Consider the following 24,195-nt stretch of genomic DNA (forward strand, 5'->3'; position numbering starts at 1 on the left):
AGCAGTCAGGTGAGGTGAGGAAGCTTAACAGCTGACAGAAGTGCTCCAAAGTAATGAAGTCATAAATGTCACATGCGAAATGTAAACTATCTGTGCCTGCATTTAAATCTCACTCAGCCATTTGCATAACATTTAGCGCATACTGTGACAAGCTTCTCAACCGACTCATCCATACCTCAGCACATCTGCCCTGGGTTATCTATTTATGAAACATTTATCCCCATAAGCTGGAGAGATGGCTGCAGAGAGTTTCTCTATTCCATCAGAATCTGTCAGATTGAATTCAGTTGCCTAAAATACACTAAAGAAACTTTGCGAAACATTTTGACAGTGTCTGTTGAGTGTTTTGTGACTAAATATGGCTAAATAACCTTAACCTAACTCTCTAAAATGTCTACAGCAGAGTTATGCACGGTGTTGATGTGCATCATGTTTCAGGAACACTAAGTAACAGTGTGTGTACACTGAATTTCCAAAGCACCTATCAAAACTGGAGTTATGAAACCATACAAGTGGAGAAATGTACAAACCACAGAAGAAAACCAAACCAAAGTGAACGAGGCATCTTTTAGATGATTTGCAAAAATGTGCAGCATTCCTACCTTTTGTAAAATTGGCAGTCAAGGAGCCGTGTTTGTGACAAGCTAACAGGAGGTGATAATCTGGGACTCAGAAGGTGGATATTCAGTGGAGTATGAATGTAATTGTCTTCTCGATGTGTGATCTGTGACAGTCTGGACAGTGACAACAATAACGCTGGCTGAAATCCTCTTTGATGGACCCTAACGTCTGCAAGTTAGAATCAGGAAAAAATGACTTACATTAAAATCTTGAGTCTGTGACAGCAAAACATACGGGATAGAAATACCTCACCCCTTCCAAAACAGGTGAAACCAAATCACTGCGTATTGCATGAATAATCTACCTGCCTGTTGGCTTCCTGTTTTGCCTCCCTCTGTCAATCATATATTAATCTTGTGGTTTACATCTTTATCCCTGTGAAAGCCTGTTCACATAAAGTCCTCCCAGTGCATTCTGGGTCACAGTATCCAGATCTAGATGCTTATCCACAGTGTTTTACGTAGGAAGATCTGACTGCCATTAGCATTATAGGTTCCTGCATTCAAACATGGGAAGGAAAGTAAATGTATTTGTGCCTGCACCAATATGATCAAAATACTGTTTCTGACATTTAAAGTGGAAATTAATCATTTAAAAGTAGAATAAATACAAATATTGTTTTTATCAAATATTCTTGTATCAGCCTGCTCACTCAAATAATCAGTTATATGGTTGATCAACTGAAAAACAATCATAGGCAGTTGTTTAAGCAATTGCAGTATTTTAAATATGAGCAGTGCATTTCTTTTTGATTTTCATTATATGGTCAGTCAGGTGCCTTGTTTTTTCAGTATACAGGTCACAAATAAAAGAAGTACTTTTAAGATTTACCTTTAAGCTTAGAAGTTGATAACATGTGCATTTGTCAAGCTTTTTAAAGTTTTTAGCAATTACTGAAAATAATGTGGTCGTTACCTCGGTTTAAAATCCAGCTGAATCATTCTACAGGTGAGACTTGAGAGACTCTGTTGCTGTGACACATGAACACAAACAAACGCACACAGTGAGTGGAGGCGTGCACTGGGCCCAGCAGGTAATAAGAAACATGCATCCTAATGAAGTGAAGTGGCTCCCTATCTCCTGTCAGGAGGAGGAGGATGGACGGTGAAGAGTGGAGAGGTTAGAGCATTGCAGGATCAGAGGAGACATGCATTAACTACAAGGATTAGTTTACTTAATGGCTGAGATAGGATGTGACTTAAGGAGATGAGGAGGGATGAGGAGGAAATCAGAGAGGACTAAGCAGCAAATGAGGGATGAGAGGCCTGAAGAACAGATAGAGGGGTAAAGACCATCTTGGGATTTGAGGATGATTTTTTTTTCTCCACCCTCATACAAACGTCTCGGTGACAAACAGATCCTGGAGAGCTGACATGGGTGCTGGCAGGGCTTTGAATATCATGCGCCTCTACATTAACTGTAACTGGTTACACTGGAAGAAGGTCGTGGGTTCGCATCCCGGCCTTTCTGTGTGGAGTTTGCATGTTCTCCCTGTGCTTGTGTGGGTTTTCTCCAGGTACTCTGGTTTCCTCCCACAGACCAAAAACATGTATGTCAGGTTGATTGGTGACTCTAAATTGCCCATAGGAGTGAGTGTGAGTGTGTGTGGTTGTCTGTCTTTGTGTGTCTCTATGTGGCCCTGTGATGGACTGGTGACCTGTCCAGGGTGTACCCCTGCCTTCCACCCGAGAGAGAGCTGGGATAGGCTCCAGCAGATCCCCGTGACCCTGGTTAAGGAATAAGTGGGTATAGATAATGGATGGATGGATGGTTACACTGGGAGAGGGTTAACTGAGTTTCTCGCTCAAGTCACTTAAGTGTAAAGGAACAAGAAGTATTCATCTATAAGGGGAACTCTTTTTACTTATCAAAGTGTGTTTACAGGACCTGGGGAGTACTGCCTTATACTGCATGTGAAAGAAACTCGTAGAAACCTTTTGTGGTTTCAGAGGAAGCTGCACAGTCTGAAAATGTCCCTAACTGATGACTGCCTAACTTTTATGTCCCATGCACACACATATACGTGTGGACTTGTTTAAATTAGTCAGCATACCAGTACAATATTGTTAGTGGCATAAATCTGTATAACTAAATGTTTCTGATGCTTGTGAGCAGCTAAACATTTACCTCATTTAGTTACTACATGTTTCTCCCACTCTGGGAGCTCAGATGTACAAGGTCAGAAAGGAAGCGTTTCCATTTTTTAAAGCTGCATGTTCTACAGCACTCGCACTGACACTGACACATGGTGAACGGAGAGATCTAAATTAGGGAAAAAGGTTGTAAAATAGAAAAAAATAACTGTTTCCAGCTTCTACCGTCCCTTCATTCAGCTGCTGAGGAGGTTCTTCAAAGGCAACATTTAACGTTCACACATTCCCACAAGTGCACGCACACACACACACACACAGACACACAACCACCCCCCCACCCCCAATCACGGTTACCCATCAGCCAATGAAATTTGGGTTAATGAGGCACCACCCGGGGGCATTGTCAACAGCACCGACAGTACTAGTCTCATCAGGAGGAGAGGCGAGAGAGTGTGTGGGGGCCTAGCAGACAGTGAGCACGGGCAACATCAAAGGTGTGAGTGTGGAAGACTGCAATTAATTAGACAGAATCACTTCGGTATGTGCACGAACTACAAGTCTCCAGGGAGATGAACTGAGCGGTACAGTGGAGATGCTTCACTACAGTAGCTGAGAGCTCTGCTCTGTAGGAATCTGAGAACGGTTGCTTTGAGATGCAGAGCTCAAAATAAACATAACGTATTGTTGCTGCACACACACATAATACTGCCCGTGTGCTGAGCAGTAGCAGGAAGCAGTATGAAAAAACAAACACCGGGTTGGCAAGTGGTTTCTGGATGTCTAGACTTACTGTCATTTCTCTTTCAGCACGTTCCAATACTGAATTGCATTTTTGACCACTAGTAGGCCCAATGTCTTTAAACTGAAATACTGTAGAGTGTCTTACAGCACTCCATTATGAAGTTATACATATTACTAAAAGTTAAAAGCAACAATACCCAGTCTTTTTTATGTTGTGGCCCCTACAGATGAACTTATGGTACCCTTCTTCCTCTGTGGTTCTGGGCAATTTCACTCTCTATTTCATGTGTTAGGAGATGAATGATACAGGTAGAAGAAATTTCACCTTAACAGCAGAGCCAATCTGCACATATTCACAGAGGACAAAAGAGGGAGTTTTTCCATCATGGAGAAACAGTTTAAAGGAGCCAAATCAGGCAAATGATGACCTGAGCTATCAAGTGCTCTAGAAAGACTGGTGCTTTGAAGTCAGACAAGAGGGGCTGATCCTCCTTTGAGAAATACAGTTTGGCATATTGGGCTTGATTCACTTGTTATTTTAAATGGAGGCTGATCGTATTATTCACTTATCTCACTGGATTTTCTGTTTGTTTGGTCCCAACCTCCTGTTTCATTGTCACTGTGACTGAGAATGTAGGTTTATGTCAACTTGCATTACTGAAAGACATTTTTCCATCTGACAGATAAAAAACAATAAGAAACTACTTTGATTAATTATTTTACTTGTGATTCATGGCAAACATGACCTTGTCCCAGCTTCCTTTATAATTTTGTATTGTTTTTTAATGTACTATATCCAAAAGATTTGTGTTGACACCCTTGTCTAGCTATATGAGCATCAAAAGAACACACACACACAATGGCACATGCACACACACACACGCATAATTTCCATGGTCAATATTAGACCCAATCGAAGCCTGCATGTCAGTGGCTCATGTTTAATTGATGAAGCGGCAAGCCATGTAATTACCCAGTGATCAGAGGAAAACAAGCCCTGATAAAAATAGGCATAATCCCACTAACAGTGTGTGTGTTTTTGTCACACAGTCAGCAGAGTGGTTTTTCTGTCATGCCACAGCCAACCTCTCCCATCGACTCTTTGAGGGATATGGATCTTTCAGTTTGGTGGCGGCATCTATGGCAACTGGTACACAGAGTTCACCTTTAGAGTGACAGGAAGATACAGGTTTCACACACACACACACACACACACACACACTACTGGTACCAGATTAAACTACATCTTTCAAATGGCAGCCTCCACCACACATGTACTGATCCAATATGACAGTTTAAAGTTCTGATCTCCAAACGGGGTGTTTGATGAAGTTGAAGAAGACTGTGATATATCTTTCCCTCTGGGGAGTAGAAATGAAACACTCCCATCCATACTGCTCATCTGTTCTGCATGATGAATGAACAAGTGCAAGTCTCATCTCAGAGGACACAGAGACAGAGCAAACAGAGCCTGAAAGACAGATATAATGAGTAATCCCTACCTTTAGTTTGGTGAAATGCTGAGAAGAAAGCTAAACCACATTGCTGGTACAAAGAAAGGAGTTGGGACCACTCGCCTGAGGCAATGAGCTCTGATGCACATCTCAAAGCAAAAGAACATCCTCATATTTTTTGTTTCTTACATGTTTCAGAAAGCTGACAGATCCACACGCTATATACAGTGTTAAGAACTGAGATTCCACTTTTCACATTCATTCATTATTTGTTATCTGAAGCAAAGGACAATAACATCCTATTTTGTTTTCTTAAATATTGTTACTCTTTACATAATAACAATACCATTGGTTTATATCAGCAATCTTAACTATTTCCTCTTCGTTTTCTGAGAAACCATGTTTTTGTACTATGGCAAATGTCTCTAAATACTACAATACCCATGAACCTCTACTGGAGCTGTAAGTAAGAAGCCAGTAAGTAACACATACAGTACCAGAGCTGTAGCGAAATCAAAATGTGATCTCCTTCAAATTATGATATGGGAATTTAGGTTCATAGTTTCCAAACTCATCCAAATCTGACCCAAAAATCAGTCTCTTACTGTTTCCTCACAATAGCTAATAAAAAACAACAGCTGAAAGTCTGTGCACTTCTGAAAATCTGGTTTAATTGCTTCCAAAGGCCAGTGTTAAAACTGAAAAGGCTACAATTATCAGGGGCAGATAAGGACTCCACAGAGACGCAAGACAGTTCAATGAAAGGTGTGCAGGACCCAAAGCAGACTCATTTCTCTGAAGCCATGTGTCTTTCAGTCTGTGTGTACCCTACACACACACACGCACACACACACACACACACGCACACAGACACACAGACACACAGACACACACACCAGCCCCAGGGTGTTTTCCTGTGTCTGTTATCTTTTCTGCAGGGGATCATAATGACATCAGCAACAGCAACACCTACATGAACAAAACATCAACAGTCTGGTCATATTCATATCCATATGCTCACACACACACGCACGCACACGCACACACACACACGCGCGCGCGCGCGCACACACACACATACACACACACACACACACACACAGTGCCTGACCTCATTTCTACAATCTGTCTCCTGGGAGAAAAAAGGAAGCGATAGATGAGGTGAGAAAAAAATGAATCAGGTGAAATGAAGGGAAGCAATGCACAGAGGTAAAGGGAAGTGTAAGAAGAATACCTGATAAAGCTGAGGCCAGAGGACCAGGAGAGTTTCGGGGTGAATGGAGTTAGGAATAATCAGAGAAAGAGATAAGGTAGATAGAGGTATCATTGTCGTCCCAGGAGCGGCATTAAAAAACAAAAGGAGGCTAATAAGGCAGGAGTGGATTTGCCGGGCAGCAGATGGCAACGTGAGTCACTGCCCATCACCGGGAATGAAGGAAGACAGGCAGATAAGACAGGGTGAATGTGGATGGAGAGAAGAGAAATAGGGACTGAAGTGGCAGAGAGAGAAAACTTGAACAAAAAAAAACAACAATTTATCCCCAGGGCTTCTGTGTCTGCTTAACCAGCATGTCACAAAATAGAATAAACAATTCTGCTCTGGTTTATTTACAGAGCTGCCCAGGATGAATCCTCCACCCAATATATAAAAGTGGAATAAGGGGAAAATGTTTCATTGACATCTTGCTGTCTCTTTTTAAAATAAGAGATAAAGCTCTATAGTGCTGACCTCCAAGCAGAGGAGATCACTCGATCCAATTTTGACAGCAAATATCAGCAGATCCACACCTGCAGGTGCTTTCACATTAGCCTTGTGTCAAACTGATGATACTGTATATATTGTATTTTATTTATCAACAACTGGTGCATCTGATCCAGATTTTATTTCTTATTAAATCAATAAAATAATGTTTCATTTGCTGCATTTTCACTTTTCAGTTAGAGATGTTAGAGATTTCATTAGAATTGCCTTAAATGTTGGCCCCTGACTCTTTCCAAACAGCCAAAAAATATTTAATATGTTGTTGTATGAGGGAGAAAATAGTCTATGACACTGTAAAATAAAAATGACAACAATGCTAAACAAGCCACATATTCTCATACTTGCCTCCTTCCTCTGGATCAATACTGCTCCTTGACCTTGCTGAGGAGAGGTCAGTGTTTTCCAAAAGATTTTCTTGTCAGCTCATTGTCAGCTTTAACAGGGATCCATCAGAGATACATCATGGCCCAGGTATTGACTGACTGGCTCCCACTATAAGAATCTGTATTTGCTAAAGGCATCCTGGGTGTCAGTGTATGACTCACCCCTTCTTTTAAGACGAAGGGAGAGGAAAGCAGAAATTCCCTCTTCTTTCGCCTTTAGATGCCAAGGACATGGTTGTAATTGGCTTAAACTGTATGAGAGGAGAGGAGAGGAGAGGAGAGGAGAGGAGAGGAGAGGAGAGGAGAGGAGAGGAGAGGAGAGGAGAGGAGAGGAGAGGAGAGGAGAGGAGAGGAGAGGAGAGGAGAGGAGAGGAGAGGAGAGGAGAGGAGAGGAGAAGAGGAGAGGAGAGGAGAGGAGAGGAGAGGAGAGGAGAAGGGAAATTTCCAGATGAGAGGGTAAAGCACTGAGGGAAAAGAGAATGGGGAGGGCAGTGGATGGGAGAAGAAGGGATGAGAGTGATAACAGGGTAGCACCAGAGGGATGTGATCATTAGGAAGAAGTCGCAGACGAGGGAAGTGGGAGGAGGGGAGGGGGTGGGTGGACATCGGGATTGGGAATGTGGAAAGATGGCGAGTCATTGATCAACTGTCATCACAGTTTACCTGGACCCGACTAACAAGCACCAGCACTCAGTGGCTCTATAAACTCAAGTGTGAGGTTGTGCATCTATGTAAGTCTTGTGTCTGTGTGTGTTTTGGGGATAGCTACTGATTGAATTTTTTTCCATCTATCCATCCATTTTCTGCCACTGATCCACCATCAGGTCATGGTGGCAGAAGACTAATCAAGGTGGAAGATCCAGTTATCTCTCTCCAAAAACATTTTCTAGCTCCTCCTGAGCCAGATTAGATACAGTATATAATGTCCTCCAGTGTGTGTGGACATGAAAACCTCCAGTAGAAGAAATACAGGAGGAGCAACTCTTAACCTAAATGTCCCGAGAAGTGGTGCCAGCGTTCAGGGCAAAGTGAAGAAGTGGTGTGGAAACTATCTCCTGAATTTCGCTTCCACAGGGGACTAAAGAAAAGAAGATTAATAATGATGGGTCATATTTCTCACACACTGTCTGTCTGTGTCATCAAAACACTCTGAGCTCTGAAATCCAAACATCCACACTGACATCCTACACTGGGTGCCACTTTATATTCTGCCCAGCACAAACACAAGCTACTCCCACAAGATGCTTCAATAGCAGATGAAATGTTTCTGCAGGCAGGCTCAAAACAATTATTGCTAAAAGAATTATGTTCTCTGTTCCTCAGTGTGACTTAAACGCCGCAAAGCCGAAATGGAAAAGCCCTTTAATTGGACATGACCGCTTCTAACAGCAGCGGCCGAAGAGACAGCCACACTGGACTCTATCTTTTTATCAATGGCAGATGGAAATTCCTAATTACTAACCCCAGGAAGCCTTTTTGGGCATCCTAACCTGTGGCTACAGAGATGATTAGCCTCGCGTGAACCTCTTAAGTCGTGAGTCCAAACCTCTCCCTCCCACTCTCCGCCATCGATATCACTATGCAAACCTGCCTGTGTCAACTCAATTTATTTTCCAATTTCCCGCAGGGTGAAAGAGTGTCTCTCACTCGCTCTCCCCAGCTGCCATCTATCCCTCCACAACTCTATTTTCTGTTCATCTTCCTTTTCCTCTTTGTCTCTTCATGTTTCCTCTTGTCTCATATTAGTGTGTCTTCCCCCTCAGTTGAAATTTCAGAGCTAACTTGTGTTGCCTCCCTTCCCATAAGAAGCAGACAGAAGCAAACTATTCACGATTTGAAGTAGTGAGACAATTTAATTAACTGGATAGCATTTAAAGCTCCAATACTGTTTATATTAATGATAAATCAAATGACACTTTTAGTCTTTTACACCTCACAGATTGGGTTTTACAGCAGATTTACTGTTTTGGTTCAGTAACTGACTCTCATCAGTGTTATTTCCAACCAACACAGGCTGCTGTTGTCAGCAAACCAGCTCCGATAAACTAAACTGCCTGCCCAGCACCAAACACACTATATTTTACTCGCTAATTAATGGAGAATAAAGCAGAGCTAAATGGAAAGGAAATATTGGAAGTCCAATAAATAGTGGCAATGGTAACATTGCTCTGAGTGCACTGGATGTGAAACCAGACAACAGTTTGCTAACATGTTAGCTCCACTGTATAAGGCCATAACGTGTTGGTATGTTATTCTGCAGCCAAATGGTCAAAACATAACTAAAGTAGTGATTGGTCAACCAAAAAATATTTTTGCTGCTTGTCCATTTTTTTGAGTTCTTGGACTCAGTCAGTAAAATAAAGACATCTTAATGACATCTGCCACACATTTGCCATATAATCATATATAAGTATTCAGGTTGCACCTCTAGTTTACATATGAGTCCAATATTTGATCAGTTGATATTCATGAATTTGTGAACAGAACTCACAAAAGACGGAGCACAGGGAGCTGGCTGGCTGCAGAGGAATACACTCTCAGCTAAGCAGGAATTTATCAGCCATAGCAATTAATCTTGTGAGAGGTGGGTAGTGACTGTGTCTGTGTGAATCTCTAAGCGTGCCTCTGAGAGACAAATGGGCCAAGACAACAGGGTTATATTGAAGATATCTTTCGTGCTGACCACCCCTGATACACACAGCCAGACGGACCACATACATACAGACACACAGTCTTTTAGAGGCTCCGCCAGACACGAAGAGAAGCTCATCACATTCCCTCTACCTGCTGATCACATAACGATTTCGAAGGTGGCTGATCATCTGGATCAGGCTAGATCTATTTATCCTCCTTTGCTTCTACTAAAGGCTCTCACTGTCCTTTTGAGTTATATCTGAAGATCAAGGTATAAAGAACAGGCTTTCCTATGTTTGATATGCAGTATGACGATCTGAATAATCAAACAGAAGGTTGTAAAACTGAGCTGCTCAGTCAAAAGAGTCTAAAGGAGCTGTCTGTGTCCATGCAGAGCATCACATTACACCTGCTGTCATCTCCTGACTTTCGTACATACAAGGCATACATGAATTATTGAATGATGCCTGCTTTGTCAACTAATACACCTCCGATTCAGCAGAATAAATATTCTGCCTGCTTTCAGCAGTAAGATCAATACATGCAAATTGTTTGTTTTTTTTTTCCAAACTGGAACAGGCGTAATTTCAGAATAATGACGCTGTTATAGAAAAATAAGAGCACGCATGCAGTCCTGTCACTCACAAAGCAGTGCACATGCCTCGTCTTTATCTTTACCGGCAAAAACTGTCTCCAGCTCTTTCAAAAAGGCAAAGCTACTGCAACTCCTCAGCACAACAAAATAAAAGACTGGAAATCAAGAAGAATATTTGCAGATTTGGGTACTCACCTTTATTATCAGGGAGTGTGTGTTTATTAGTCTGTGCGTGTGTGTGCGTGTGTGTGTGTCATAAGCTCCGCAGCGTAGCAGGCAGCTTCTCTTCCCCGTCTCACTCCCACTGTGAGCTGGAGTAGAGCGTGTGTGTGACAGAGACAGTGTGTGTGTGTGTGTGTGTGAGATCCCTCTCACTGGCTATTGTTACAGGGAAGGGAGCCAAACTGAGCATGCTCCGACATGAACAGCCCTTCTGGTTGTCATGGTAACCGGGAAGCGGCTGTCGTGCTGGAGTTGTGAGGTACTTTCTGCTCCAGACACAGACACAGACACACACGCACACGCACACGCACACACACACACACACACACACACACACACACACACAAAGTGAAGTGCAGGCAGGTGCTGTGTCTGTGTCATCATCCCGACCATGCCTCGACACTTGATTAATCCCCGACTCTCTGTTGGTTGACTCTCTTCAGTCAGAATGAACTGACAGCTGCTCTCAGCCGATGACCTGGATCACACACAGACTTTCACGCAGTGTCCAGGACAAAGTAATCCGCCACAGTCCAGAGTTATGAGTAAAACACCTAAGCTGGAAACTGACCAGCATTCCTGTCATGATCTCATGATGCATCTCTGCAGGAACTCGTATATAAACTAATATATGGAGATTTCATGTCTTACTCAATAACCCTGTCACAGAGTGAGACCACCCATCCATCATCTATACCCGCTTATTCATATTTAGGGTCACAGGGATCTGCTGGAGCCTATCTCTCTTTGGGTGAAAGGCAGGGGCACAGCCTTGACACCAGTCCACCACAGTAGACCACAAACTAGGGACACTGTGTAACATGCTCATCATTTTAACCTTTAGGCTACCACAGCAAAGCAGTCAATTTTTAGATAAATTATTAAATTAGATAGAGGCTATACATGGACCCTTTTGGTGATGAATGGATAGGTAGCCCAACATCACCATACAGCATGAAGTCTCTATCTCAATAAAATCTAATTTTCATCATTAATATGTGCATTTATTTACACAGCAGGATGCTCAAAGTCTAATCAAATCCTCTGCTCTGTTGGAGGAACATGTGTTGTGAGAATGAACAATTTTAACAAGCAATGCATCAAACATCATGCATGAATATATTGTAGATGCTTCACAGAACGATGCGGAGGCTGTGCTTCTAGGGCATTTGTCCCACGATGCAGTGTGTGGTAATGACTCCAGGGTCATCCCACAAGCCCAACTTCCTCTGGGAATAACAGGCACGAAAGCAGGCATCAAACAGACGGCTGTTGATGTGTTTGTGCCTATGAAACAGTACAGACAGAGCTATATGAGCTCTACACTGAAAAAAATATATTTTTTAGTAGTTTTATATGTTTGGCACTTCCAGCACTGTATCAGTGGCAAAACTGCAACAGGACCATCCCCACTTCCTACATTCATGCACACCGATCTTTAAAAGCACCACTTTCTTTACTGTTCTTATTTTGCTGTGACTCCAATACCTACAGAGCAATTGGTGGAGTGAGAGAAGAGACAGATATCAGGTGTGGGTGAAGCCATTATCACCAGTCAATGCAGCCCACTCACCACAGGGGGTGTGTTCACTAAGCACCTGCTGCTCTGCATCTCAAGGCTTTCTGCCATTAGCACTAAGTTTGTTAAAGGGTTTTTCTAATATTAGCACCTCAATCACACATCAAACAAACAGTTTTTACTTTTTTACTTTTAATTTACTTTTGTTTTCAATTCAGTTCATTTGAATTCTGTGATGTCTGCACATGCTGACAGAAAGACTGCAGCTGCTTCTTTGGATGAAAACTGGCAGGTGCTGTATTATGTTAAAGAGCATGGCTGAAAAACATCACAAGCCCTTCACATTTAAAGCCTGAGCATTGGGTTTTGTGCAGGGTAGTGCAGTTTTCTGATAAATGAATCGGTCTGATGATCCTAGCATCTCCAAGATATTTATAGCATTGTAAACAAGACATTTGAGGACAAATTTTCTGATTATCAGATAACGGAAAAAATAATCATCAAATTTAATCAGCAGGTAAATTGTCAATTGCACAGAGGAATTCCATTGTTTTCAAGGAAGAACACTGACAACACTTTTCCCCCATCAGACTGTGTGCCCAACATTCAGCTAAATTAAAGATCAAACATACTAACCTTAGTGATGCTAGGGTAATGGCAATGTGGCTGACAGGAGGAAATGTATTGTTTCTGAATGTGACTGCGAGGAACAAAGAATTTAACTTCTAAGTAACCTGGAGAATTTTTATAGCTAATGTGTCAAACAGTTTTCTGTTTATACATTGCGTGCACACAAAGCACCATTATAGTTTTGGGGTGGTGAGAAATGTAAGTCCAATATTCACTCTACTTTTAGCTCTGGTTTGGTCTCCACCGACTCCTGAGAAAGATATCTTAGAGTAATCTTTGCTGTTAGATAATAGTTTCTTTTTAGTCTCTAATTTTGTAACAGCGATGCAACCGCCTCCGAATGACTGACACATTTGTTCCCATATGTGCAGTGATGCAGAATTTTAAATTCAGCTTAAACAGTTGAATAGGGCTGCAGAAATGGTGATAACTGTCTGTGGGTTTAATGACACCTTCGACAGTAGATGTGATCACTGTTACAGGAAACAATTGGTGGAGCTTAAAGACCCGGACGTGTCTATTAACAAGGCTATTTACATGTCCAGATGTAATGTACCGTGTTGCGCTCTACCTTGTTTGAGCGCCCAGTCAGACATGTTCCCGTCAAAGCCAATAAGAAGTTTTTACTACAGGGCATAATGTATGAGAATGTGTGTTCAGGTTGGCCCTGTCCTGTCCCCCAACAGAGGTCCAGGCCGCACTGACACTGAGGGTCATGATGAACTGTATCCACAGCTGCTTTGCTCCACCCAGCGACACACGGTTAGATAATTTATGAGGGCTCCACCATTGATTCAATAATTCATAGAGCCCTGGCTCTGCCGTGGGGGATTCACGGACAAGCCTTTTACTAAGAAAGAGGGAGCAAGACACACAGAGAGAGAGAGACATTTGTGGGGTGTGAACTCAGGGAGAACTTGCTACCATTACTTTTTGAGTCTGGCTAAATTTAGCCAAACTTCCATGACACAGGGGAGAAGCCGCACAAGGAGATGAAGGAGCTAGCTTTTAATATCGACTAAGTAACCCTGGGAGCCTGAAAGCATAAAAGACCCTTCTGAACCAGAGGGTTATCCTGAACCAAAAAAAAAAAACAAAACAAAAGTAAGTAAAGACGACTGAGCTTCAGTCATGTTATTTGTCCATGTTATTACATATACAAACATGTAGGAAGCCTAATAGAGTGTGCACGGGCAGTGTGTTCACTTAATGCATAGCTCACTGCTGGACATGGCTCTTACTGTTAGCTTTCCAGGGGAGGAACAATGCATTGGCCCCCTTGGCTTGATGGAAATGTTTATATATTGAAGGGGGGGCACTAATACAGGACGTTGTAAAAATGTCCTTTGCCAGTGAGTTTATCTGGCGCCTGATTGTGCTTGACCATAGGGACATTGTGGGGCACATTGTGTTTCTTTGACACCCGGAAATCAATAGAGTTATAGGCCACTGGGTGGAGGCTGATGGAGGGCACAATGCACAAAGGAACACAGTGACACACATACAGGGGAATAGCCACAGGCTTGACACACTGAACTATATTTAAACCATGAAGTGGGTCTTTGGCTACTGGCATGAAGTTAAACCTGGGACACTTCAACTGAGCACCCTAACAAGTAACATAAGTGATTTCTGCAAAGCTACAAATTTATTAAGCTCATTCATGGTGACTGGTGCTGACCCACTGTTGGATGAGTCATGCAACTGAGTGTTTGAGACACAGCATCTTTTTAAAAGGGATGTGAAAGTTAAAAAGAGTTAGGACAATGATGGATCCAGTAAAAGAGTGAATGAAAATGGGAATTTATTAAACATTTTAATTATGGTCCAATACTGCAAGAAGGAATTGCCCATGAGTGTTATACTCCAAAAGGATAGATGTTTGACATCAGCCTACATTTTCAGACACTGCTGCACTTGGTTTGACTTGCTGACTTCATATTTTGTCTTTCTGTGATTATTTTATTTATTACGCCAGTCCTGTCTGACTGATGACTATCTCACTTATTCTTTGAGATGTTTTAGCCACATTAGCAGCATGGCAGGTGGGATGACAGTGTCAGCTGAGTAGCTTTTATAGTGACATTCATGGTTCCCAGAATCTTACGGACTCTATTAATTCCCAGAGCACCACTATGAGGTTTAAATTTGTGGTTTTAATTGAATGACATTCCTGCCAGCCTGGGTTACATGCTGCGCACTTAGCTCAAAGCTAAATACTAATATAATGCTGTTTTAGCATCACTGTACTGTACAATCACAGTCTCTCAGGAAAATGGCTTGGCTGTCGACTCGTGGTGTTTTGTGATAGACTCAACTAGGTCTAACAGACACTGTTCTTACAGCAGTTGTGTGAACACTAACACACCTTAAGTGCAGAAGAGACAGGGAGGTGGCAGGGGAAGTGGCCCACATTCCTCCGAATTTGTGTGACTGTGCACAACTCGCATCCCTGGGCACAGACACACAAACATTTAGGGCTGTTTTAGCAAATAGTGGAATAATTATCTTTTTTCTTTGATTATTTGTTTAACTTATAGAATGTCAGATACTATAATAAACCTTCCCTTCACATTTTAACAGAGCCTGAGATGATTTTAAATCCCAGTGATATTTAATTTACGGTGATTTAAAAAAAGAGAAAAGCCATAAATCTTCCTCAAATGATGGTGAATGACTAATCAATGAAGATAATTGATCACCTGAACTGTTCACTTTCTGCTAATCAACATAATCAACTGATTAATGGCTTCAGCACTAATGACAAAAAAAACAACACTTCTGTCAGTGTGTTATTGTTTTGCTGTGTGCAGCTAAATATGCTGAGAGTGCATGTATGATTTGATTGATTGGACAGGGCTATGCAGTGGAGTAGGTGACCTGTCAGTAAAAGGGAAATAAAAAAGGGGCTACTGGTAACCATCATGACCCATTAGCATTGTTCATTACTCCATTTTCCATCCGAAGTGGGTCTGATAGGAAAGAGAGTAGCTAATATTTACGTCAGATACTACGCAAAGAATTCTCTGTGACCTATATTCTCGGATGTATTTATGAATGAATGTCAGCGTAAAGTATGTGTGTACACAGGATTCCTCCTGAGGCCTGTATTGGCTGATTTAAATCCTTGTGTACAGAGGGGTTATGCTCTCATAATCAGCATGCCTGCAGCCTCACAGTACACTGAACAAACCCCGCCCTCCTGATGGGAAGCCTTGAAATTCAATTTTCCTGTCAATCTATCCCTCTCTACAAGATACCATACAGTCCTCTTAAAGCTCAGTCTCTTGTTCATCACCTATAAGCCTCCCCCAACAGCCTGCTTTGATTGCGCTCCCCCAGATGATGCCACATATCTGGTTAGCGCAACTGATGTTTTGCAGGATCATGCTGCTCCTGGCTAATATTGTTTTCATCATCATTTCCAGCACAAATATACATTTTAATGGCTTCCTGGCTGAAATATCTCCACAGAGAAATAATAAAAATAAATAAATAAATAGGGGATACTTTCTTCCAAATACTAAACAGCTCCACTTCATCTGATTGTGCCCCATCAGAAAAGAGCACCAAGAGACACCCACATGGACTTGAATAACTATTTGCTAAACAGGAGACTGCCAATAGATATCTCATTGTTGACACATACTGCCTCTTTGCAGCATAACTGGACCGACTGTAGCGAGTCTCCAGAAACAAAACCAGAAGCACTGTTGACTGGATCATCTTAAAGAGAAGATTAGTCTCTGAAACAGATATCGGTGTTATTTCTCTTATCCCAAGAGGCAACTGCTTATATAGACTCTGTGCTGCGTGGGAGGCAGATATGAAAACACAGCCATCAAAATTCAACTGCGGCAAACTTCATAGGGCTCATTTCAGAAACATCAGCATTTACACATCAATAGTGGAGGCTGCTTGAAATGTATTCTAATGCAGAATATTCAGACAGGGGGTAAGGCTTTTTGAATCTCATTTACACTGTATTTGGGCTGTGAACTGTTGGAGGCAATTATTCTGCATGTGGATAAGTTGTTGTGCTGTAGTGTATAAGATTATGCAATGACCATGACATAACTGAGGGTCCAAGGAAAGAGCAGAAGGCCACACAAGGTTCCTGTGCTTTGAATAATGCCATCTGCAAAACACATTACAGGAAACCTTGGATTATCTCTGCATCAAAACTCCATAAAAATGTCTGTCTAATGTTAAAAATAGAAAAAAAGTGGAGACACTGTTGTTTGTGCCATAAAAAGTTTCATATCTGAAAGTAAACATTTTCTTTTTGCATGTAGAAATCAACGTTTGCCAGTTTGCAAAACAAAACTAGGGTTTGGAGAGCACAGGACAATGTGCATTAAAAAAAACGGAGTCTCCTCACCAGATCATTGGTCTTCCTGGATTATATATCTCGTCTCGAGCTGGAGGAGCAGCCCCAGAGTAAGTCAGACCTACAGATGTTTTGACAGTTCAGAGGGACAATGTCAGAGATCTGAATGTTTTGTTGCATATCCAGTCCCAGACCTCTACAGATTCTGCACTTTAAAGTGGTTTGAGGTACTTTACTATGCTTCTACAACCAAAATAAAAAAAAAACAAAGCCTGGATTCTAAGTCCTTGTTTGCTGAATATGACATGTTCTTTCACCACATTTGACCTCTGGCAGTTTCTATTTTATCAGTTCATAGAGAAGAGAGACAAAGGGAATAAAAGAAAGAGGAAGGATAACATGCAGACCAGCAATTCAAACCATATTTTACCAACCAAATCGCTAAAGGCGAAACAAAACCACAGAGAGGTGGTGCAGGGTGTTCAGCCTCTGAACCAGGCGTTTACTTCAGGGACCTGCTGATCAACCAACTGACCTCTTTCAGGCATGCAGATTCAGCTGCTTTCAGGATAATCCTTCCTGCTGGTAAACATGTAGTCTGTCTCTGACCAGGGGAAGTACATACAACACACACACACACACACATACACACACATGCTGGAGCTGTCTTCATGCTGTCAGGTAGAGCAACTCAGGGGCTTTCATTCTCATTAACATTCTGCATCTGGCTTCACATCACACAAACACACACATTAACACACACAGGGAGCAATCTCCTCTGAGAGAAATGCATGTTGCCGGTAAATGCCAGTGCATTCACTATACAGATGGAAAATCAGAGAGCACAATACCTCACTGTGTGGTGGGTTTATTTTTTGTTCTGCACAAAAATCCCAACATTTATGTTAAATTACTGAAGGTCTCGCCATAGGGAGGGATTATTGTTATTAGGAGAAATTAAAAATTGCTACAGTCTGAATCTGTCGTGGTTTCAAAGGATCAGTTAACGCCACCAATGCCATCATCAGATGACAACATGGTTCCTTCAACCTCGACTCTTAAAAGGGAATAAAATAGTAAATTTTTCTACTATGGCTGTTTTATAAAAATGAAATATGTTTTTACCACTTTTCTCCTTAATTTGAAGTGAACATTCACTACATTACAAAAATGGAAAAATCTTTTAGATTATATTCTGACATTTTCTAAAACCTTTAATTATCGAACTTTGATAGATTATGTTTTTGCCTAATCTAGTGAATTAACACCTGACAAATGAAGGAGCTTTGAATAAACGCTGTATAAACTACAGTAAAATATCTACCAGCTGACAAATTTCTATTTTCTCACAGTATCCAATCACATATCATCCAATCCTAATGTGAAGCAGTTCCCTTCTAGCTATCTCCTCCAGTTTTCTAGTGCTCTGTGTGCAGTGGCACAGCAGTTGTCACTGCGGTGTCTAGATTTTTTTCTCTTCAGTGGGGGGAAAAAAGAAAGCAGTGACTTGTGATTAAGGAAAGTCAGAGGGAGAACAGACAAGGACATTAGAGCATGTACTGTAGAGAAAGGTGGTTGTTAGTGAAGAAGAGGGGAGAGGCTGGATGTGAAGGGAGAGTGAGCACAGCTGGAGCCCAGTACTCATGGATACACTAGATGATGGGTGGAGAGGTCACGCACTGTGGGAGCCTGCCACAGGCTGTCAGTGAGGTTGTGCTTTTAAAAAAACGACTGCATTGACAGGAAGCTGCTGCTGTGGCAACTTCTAAGTGAACGCCTACCTACTTAATCTGACTTGCTAAAAACCTTAAAGGTCACTTAACATGCAGAACTGCAACGATACCAGGTGACTGTAGCACTTTGAGGGACAACCTAAACATTTTTACTCACATTTATAGCTGCATAAAGATTTTTTTGTTAATGTATACGGTCAATATTATGCATCACAGGATACAGATCAGTAGGTTCTATAAAGAAACCTAAACTTAATGCTTTTCTGAAAAGTATAACCTCTTTTTGTTTGTAATTGATTTGCTAAAATAAATAAGAGCAGGATACACTGTATTTAAACCTGCATCTTATTTTACCACTTTGTCAGTGATTATGAGCCACAATAGCAGGTATTGTATAATAAACCTGAATGGATTATGCTAATCCAGATAATAACATTATGGGATGAAGGCTGCATTAGACCTGGAATACCTTTCACAGACACTAAAAAATGAATGCTGCAAGCAGGTAAAACACCAAAAGTGACATGTTTCTCAAAATACTGAGGTTTTTTGTTTGTTGTTCTTTTTTTACAACAAATGCCAGACAGGACTCAGCGAACAATTTCTACACAATAACAGAATGATTAGCATGTTCAGTGCAGAAATCTCTCAGGCTTTTCAGTCTGTTTTAACCCTGTTATTTTGACAAATAGGCTAAACATCAGCGACATTATTTACATTATTTTATTGATCTGAAGTAGCAGAGAGTCTATTGTTTAGTCGTGGTGATACACTCCAAACTGATTATATCAATAAAAAAAAAATCTGACTGTAACCCTGCAGCATATCAGGCACAAGGTTGAGAAAGTTATGGTTGGAATGAAGTAATTTTGGATAGAAGGTTTCTGGTACACTGTCCTTCACAGCACTATTTTTCAAAAGCCGCTGTGTGTGCATGTACGGTTGTAGTGTTTGTGTGTTTCTGAAGGGATCCCTCAGCCAAACAGCCCCAGTCAGCCTTGTCAGATTGACAGAGCATGGATGCTAAGCGCTTACATAAGCATTTTATCAAGTGACCTTCCTGCCTCTTAAACACTGTTTTCCTTTTCATTCCAGCCTTTGCTTTCCCCTCAGTAAAGCGCTATATGAATCAAACTGCAGTGAACCACACATTTCTCAAACTGGGATAGATCACGCTCACTCTGACCAGCAGTAACTGTATCCACACTGTATCTCAAAGAGTATGCAGCCATATTTTAAGGCTGCATACATGCAGGGTAAAAGGGTGCAATCCACAGTTTCACCTCCAGCGTACACATTTCTCAGTGCTCTCCTAGAAGCAGTTCACTGTTGCCACAGATGTCTCATTCTTAATTACTCTACTGGTAATTACTGCTTATCCATAATTGGGTCAGGGGCTCTAGATTGTCATTCACCCACAATGCTCTTTGTTGATTGTGTTTACTGGGCGGATGGCTGACACACGCACACGCAGATACTCACACCCATGAGTGGTGCCTTTATGCAGTTGTGCATGCAGCTGTGACTGATGTTCTAACAGGACACAAGGGGATGTGTTACAGTTGATCCTGCAGGCAGGACACAAGAACAAAGGAAGCTCTCGGGGAACAACAGGGTTTAGTGTCTGAGGCTGTTTGGAGACCTCAAACACACTCTCATCATTACTGTTATTTATCTGGCTTTTTTTTTTTGTCCCCTTGAATTCCAAAATATAAATCTCTAAATGAGTTGAGGTCAAGAGACATCTTTTCTAATGCATCATTTCAGACAGATGTTAAACATTCTTCAGTTTTTTTAAAATCCATGTCTAATCCCTGCGCTCTTGAAGCAAGGTGGCATTCCTCTCATCAAGGCTGAGGTTTTCAGCTTCATTCATCACGTCTGCCCCACATGCAAAAAAACTGCAGTTTAGGTAATGCTGATTCAAGTCAAGGTGCTGTGATAATATGGTTGCTTTAATTTATCAGCCTAAGGAAGGAAAAGCTTAAAAACAAGATACAAACCAGGCAAACCTTTTTCTGAGTTTGATCCAACGACAGCACAATATCATAACATAAATTATCTGTGTTTTATGTTCAGTGCTCAGAATTAGCTAAAATATTTATATGTACCAGTATAAATATTCATAGAAATCCATCCATCTATTATCTATACTGCTTATCCTCCAGAGGGCTGCATGGGAAATCCATACAACATTAATCATATTTAAGTCTGCACTCTAGTCAAATAAAGACATATCCTCTTGTTTCCATTTGTAATCTGAGCAAAATAAAAACTATTCATAACAAACCTTTAATGACCAGAGTAATGATTATTAGGATGTAAGTAATTGGAAGTCAATGGACTAACAGGAAACAGCTGAACTCTGCCAATAAGTTAATGGAAGATAATTATACTCTGTCCACTGGAGCTGATCTTGTTCCAAAGAAAAAACAGTAAAATGTGATGCCAGTTGCAAGTGTACACATTAGCATTAGGGGACCCTGGGGGCCTCAGGATACCTGCATTTCTGCTGGCTTAGAACAGATTGACCAATCTCATTAAATCTAGTCTTATTGACTCCTCTTTAGCTGCCTGTTTGTGTGTGTGTCTGTCTGTCAATGTATGGCTGTCTTTGTGAAGACCACTTTGAGTTTTATACCATGGAAGTGAGAACATTTGGCCAGTCCTCACTTTCTGACAAACCTTCAGAGGGCCGTTTGAGGGCTAGGACTTGGCTTTAGAAACGAGTTTATGTCTGTGTTAGGTTAAGGGGATAAGCTAAGCATTATGCCAGTGAGTGCCCTCACAAACATAGAAGTACAGCCATGTTTGAGGGTGTATAGGTTGCACAATAAGAGTGTGCATGACCACTGGTGACCTTTTATCAGAGACACATCAGCTTGATGATTAAGTTGAGCTGAGCTAGTGATCAACAAAGCAACTCAAAATCTGAGATTCTACCGTGCAGGGCTTTTCACTGAGTTGGACATTTGCCAGTCTGTCACCTTCAGTCACAAAAAGACATCCACAGACCCTGAGAGTGGGTTATTTTAAATTTGCTCAAACATGATACAGACCTCAAAGATGTATTATGTTTTTTAACAAGCTAAGATTACCAATCAGGGCTGCAACTAGGATTTTAGATATGCAGATGTCCAGATTCCTCAACACACTCCTAAGAAATGCCTGACTATAGCCCCAAAATCCAAAATGTCTGTGTTAAAAATACCCACATATTCCCAAATAGTATAAGACGGGTCAACCATGAATCCATGACATTCCAGCATACTGATAACGTTTATCTAAAATAACAAAGACAAGAAAATGCCTTGGTAAAATCCCTCTCAAACAAAAAACACAGTCACAATTACTGTTTGCTTGCCAAAAACTGGATTCCTTCCTTTCAAATCCATGCAGACCAAACATTCTGCAGGCTAAGCAGTAAGATGATTTAAGTACTAATATATGTCCAGAGGGGAATGCTTTTGTGAAAACACCCATGACAATTTAAATGGTTTTCCAGTCATATGACCCTCATGTAGGAAAAAACACTGCAACTAAGTCGGGTTTCATCAACTATTTATGTGTGGCAAGTCTGTGGTCCATTATACAGCATTTTCCATTCTTTGAAAACACAGAAACTGCTGCTGGTGCAAATAACACAATTTTAACGTATTCATTAACATTATCTAAAAGCAGCCTCAAAATCGGCCAAATTTCCCATCAGCCCTAGAGGGATTTCCAGTCATAGCCTGGATACACCTGCTTAAAAATTGACAAACTAAAGAAGTCCCAGGGTCTCCCCTTGGGAAATAAGGAATAAATACACTGTCTTACTATTTCATTTGGCCTGAACTTGAGAGAACAGAAAATAAAGACAAAAACTGTCATTTTCTTTAACTGTGTGGTTTTACACTTGGGTATGAAACTACGTATCAAGAGAATGAGTTTCCCTTAAAGGTTTTTGCACCTGTTTGTGATTTAAAAACCTACACATCAGAGTTAGCGTCCTCCACCTGAGTCTATAGGAGTGTTTGACACTGAGGACAGTGTTCACGCTTTAAATACATTTCCCATAGGTGAGGAGAGTTTAATCTGGAGAGGAGAGTTTTCACTCCTTCCAGAAAATTTTAAGTGATTTAATGTGGGAGTCATTTGTGTTTCAGCCAGAGCTTTACACTACAGAAACCAAATCATTATCATATACATCTATACAGCTATACATATACATATGGATTATTTTCTAATCCATATTATTACAATTAATATACAATTTATTGGTAGAAAATGTCTATCAATATATCTCAATACATTTGAGGTTATTGTTGACAAAATAAGAAATTTGGATGATGGGTTGTGGCAGCCTCGTGGTTTTGTTCTTGCTTTTAAACCCATCAGGGACCTTTCTGTGTGGAGTTTGCATGTTCTCCCTGTGCTTGTGTGGGTTTTCTCCAGGTACTCTGGTTTCCTCCCACAGTCCAAAAACATGTATGTCAGGTTGATTGGTGACTCTAAATTGCCCATAGGGGTGAGTGTGAGTGTGTGAGGTTGTTTGTCTCTATGTGGCCCTGTGATGGACTGGGGACCTGTCCAGGGTGTCCCCCTGCCTTTTTGTTTGTTAACATAATTAATCAATAATGAAATTACTGTATAAAATATTATTATATAGTGAAAAACTAAATTGCAGCTTTAATTAAAACTAGACTAGGTTCTAGTTTTATTATAAATAATGTGGGAATGTAACAGGAAAGCACTATGATAGAAATACACACTTGTATGTAGACTGCTACAGGAACTGAGGGGAAATATGAAGCTCATAAAAGTCAGTGTAAATCACAGCTCAGGTCCATAAACACACATAAATCCTCACAGACAGCAGGTGAACTGCAGCAACGATGGGCGAGGAAAAAACACCAGGCACTTAAGTCTGTCTCTGCACTTTATAACAAAATATTATTTATAGTCAATTATCACACTTTATCAAAATAAAATCTGTCATTTGTCCACATTTGTTTGTGTAGGCTACTTACTCGGAGTTACTTTCAGGACGCGCTCAGCTCCATCACCTCACAGAGAAGTCGTGTTTGGATTTGCTTTCAGATGCAGACAGCAGGTTGGACCCTCGCAGCTCAGACTGGAGGATCTGATGTGAGTTTCAGACCGGGGTCCGTGCAGACCGGACGGAAATGGTGCTCAAATAGAACCACACGCTGCCCAGTCATTAATTTATTCTCCGTCCTTCCTTGACGCTGTTTCGGGGGATTTTACCGAATCCCGGACACACGACCTCCTTCCTTTGCGGGTTTCTCCTTGGGAACTGTGATGCCTTCACCTTCTGCTCGTAAAAAATAAACACTCCCACTCCCACACATCCTGTGGATCACGGGATTTTTTTTCCTTTACCTTAGAACATGACAATAACCAACTATTATTTTTGAATTAATCTGAATTTTTAATTTTCAGTGGCTAATCACTTGATTTATCCAGGTAACTGGC

General features: G+C 41.2%; 1 protein-coding gene across 2 annotated transcripts in view; it reads right to left on the reverse strand.

The window, feature by feature from the left end:
* arhgef49 (Rho guanine nucleotide exchange factor 49) overlaps positions 1–23,995 on the reverse strand; it is a 44,954-nt gene extending 20,959 nt beyond the window's left edge. The window contains exons 1-2 of one of the 2 annotated variants that reach the window (XM_026294691.1): positions 23,730–23,995; positions 17,036–17,105 (exon numbers count right to left, since the gene is read on the reverse strand). The gene's annotated coding sequence lies outside the window, so the exon portion shown is untranslated. The remainder of the gene's footprint in view (positions 1–17,035; positions 17,106–23,729) is intronic. The other variant, XM_026294690.1, reaches the window with a different exon arrangement.
* Between the last annotated feature and the right edge of the window lie 200 nt (positions 23,996–24,195).

The sequence above is a fragment of the Mastacembelus armatus genome, chromosome 21, assembly GCF_900324485.2.
Source record: "Mastacembelus armatus chromosome 21, fMasArm1.2, whole genome shotgun sequence".
NCBI classification, from domain to species: Eukaryota; Metazoa; Chordata; class Actinopteri; order Synbranchiformes; family Mastacembelidae; genus Mastacembelus; species Mastacembelus armatus.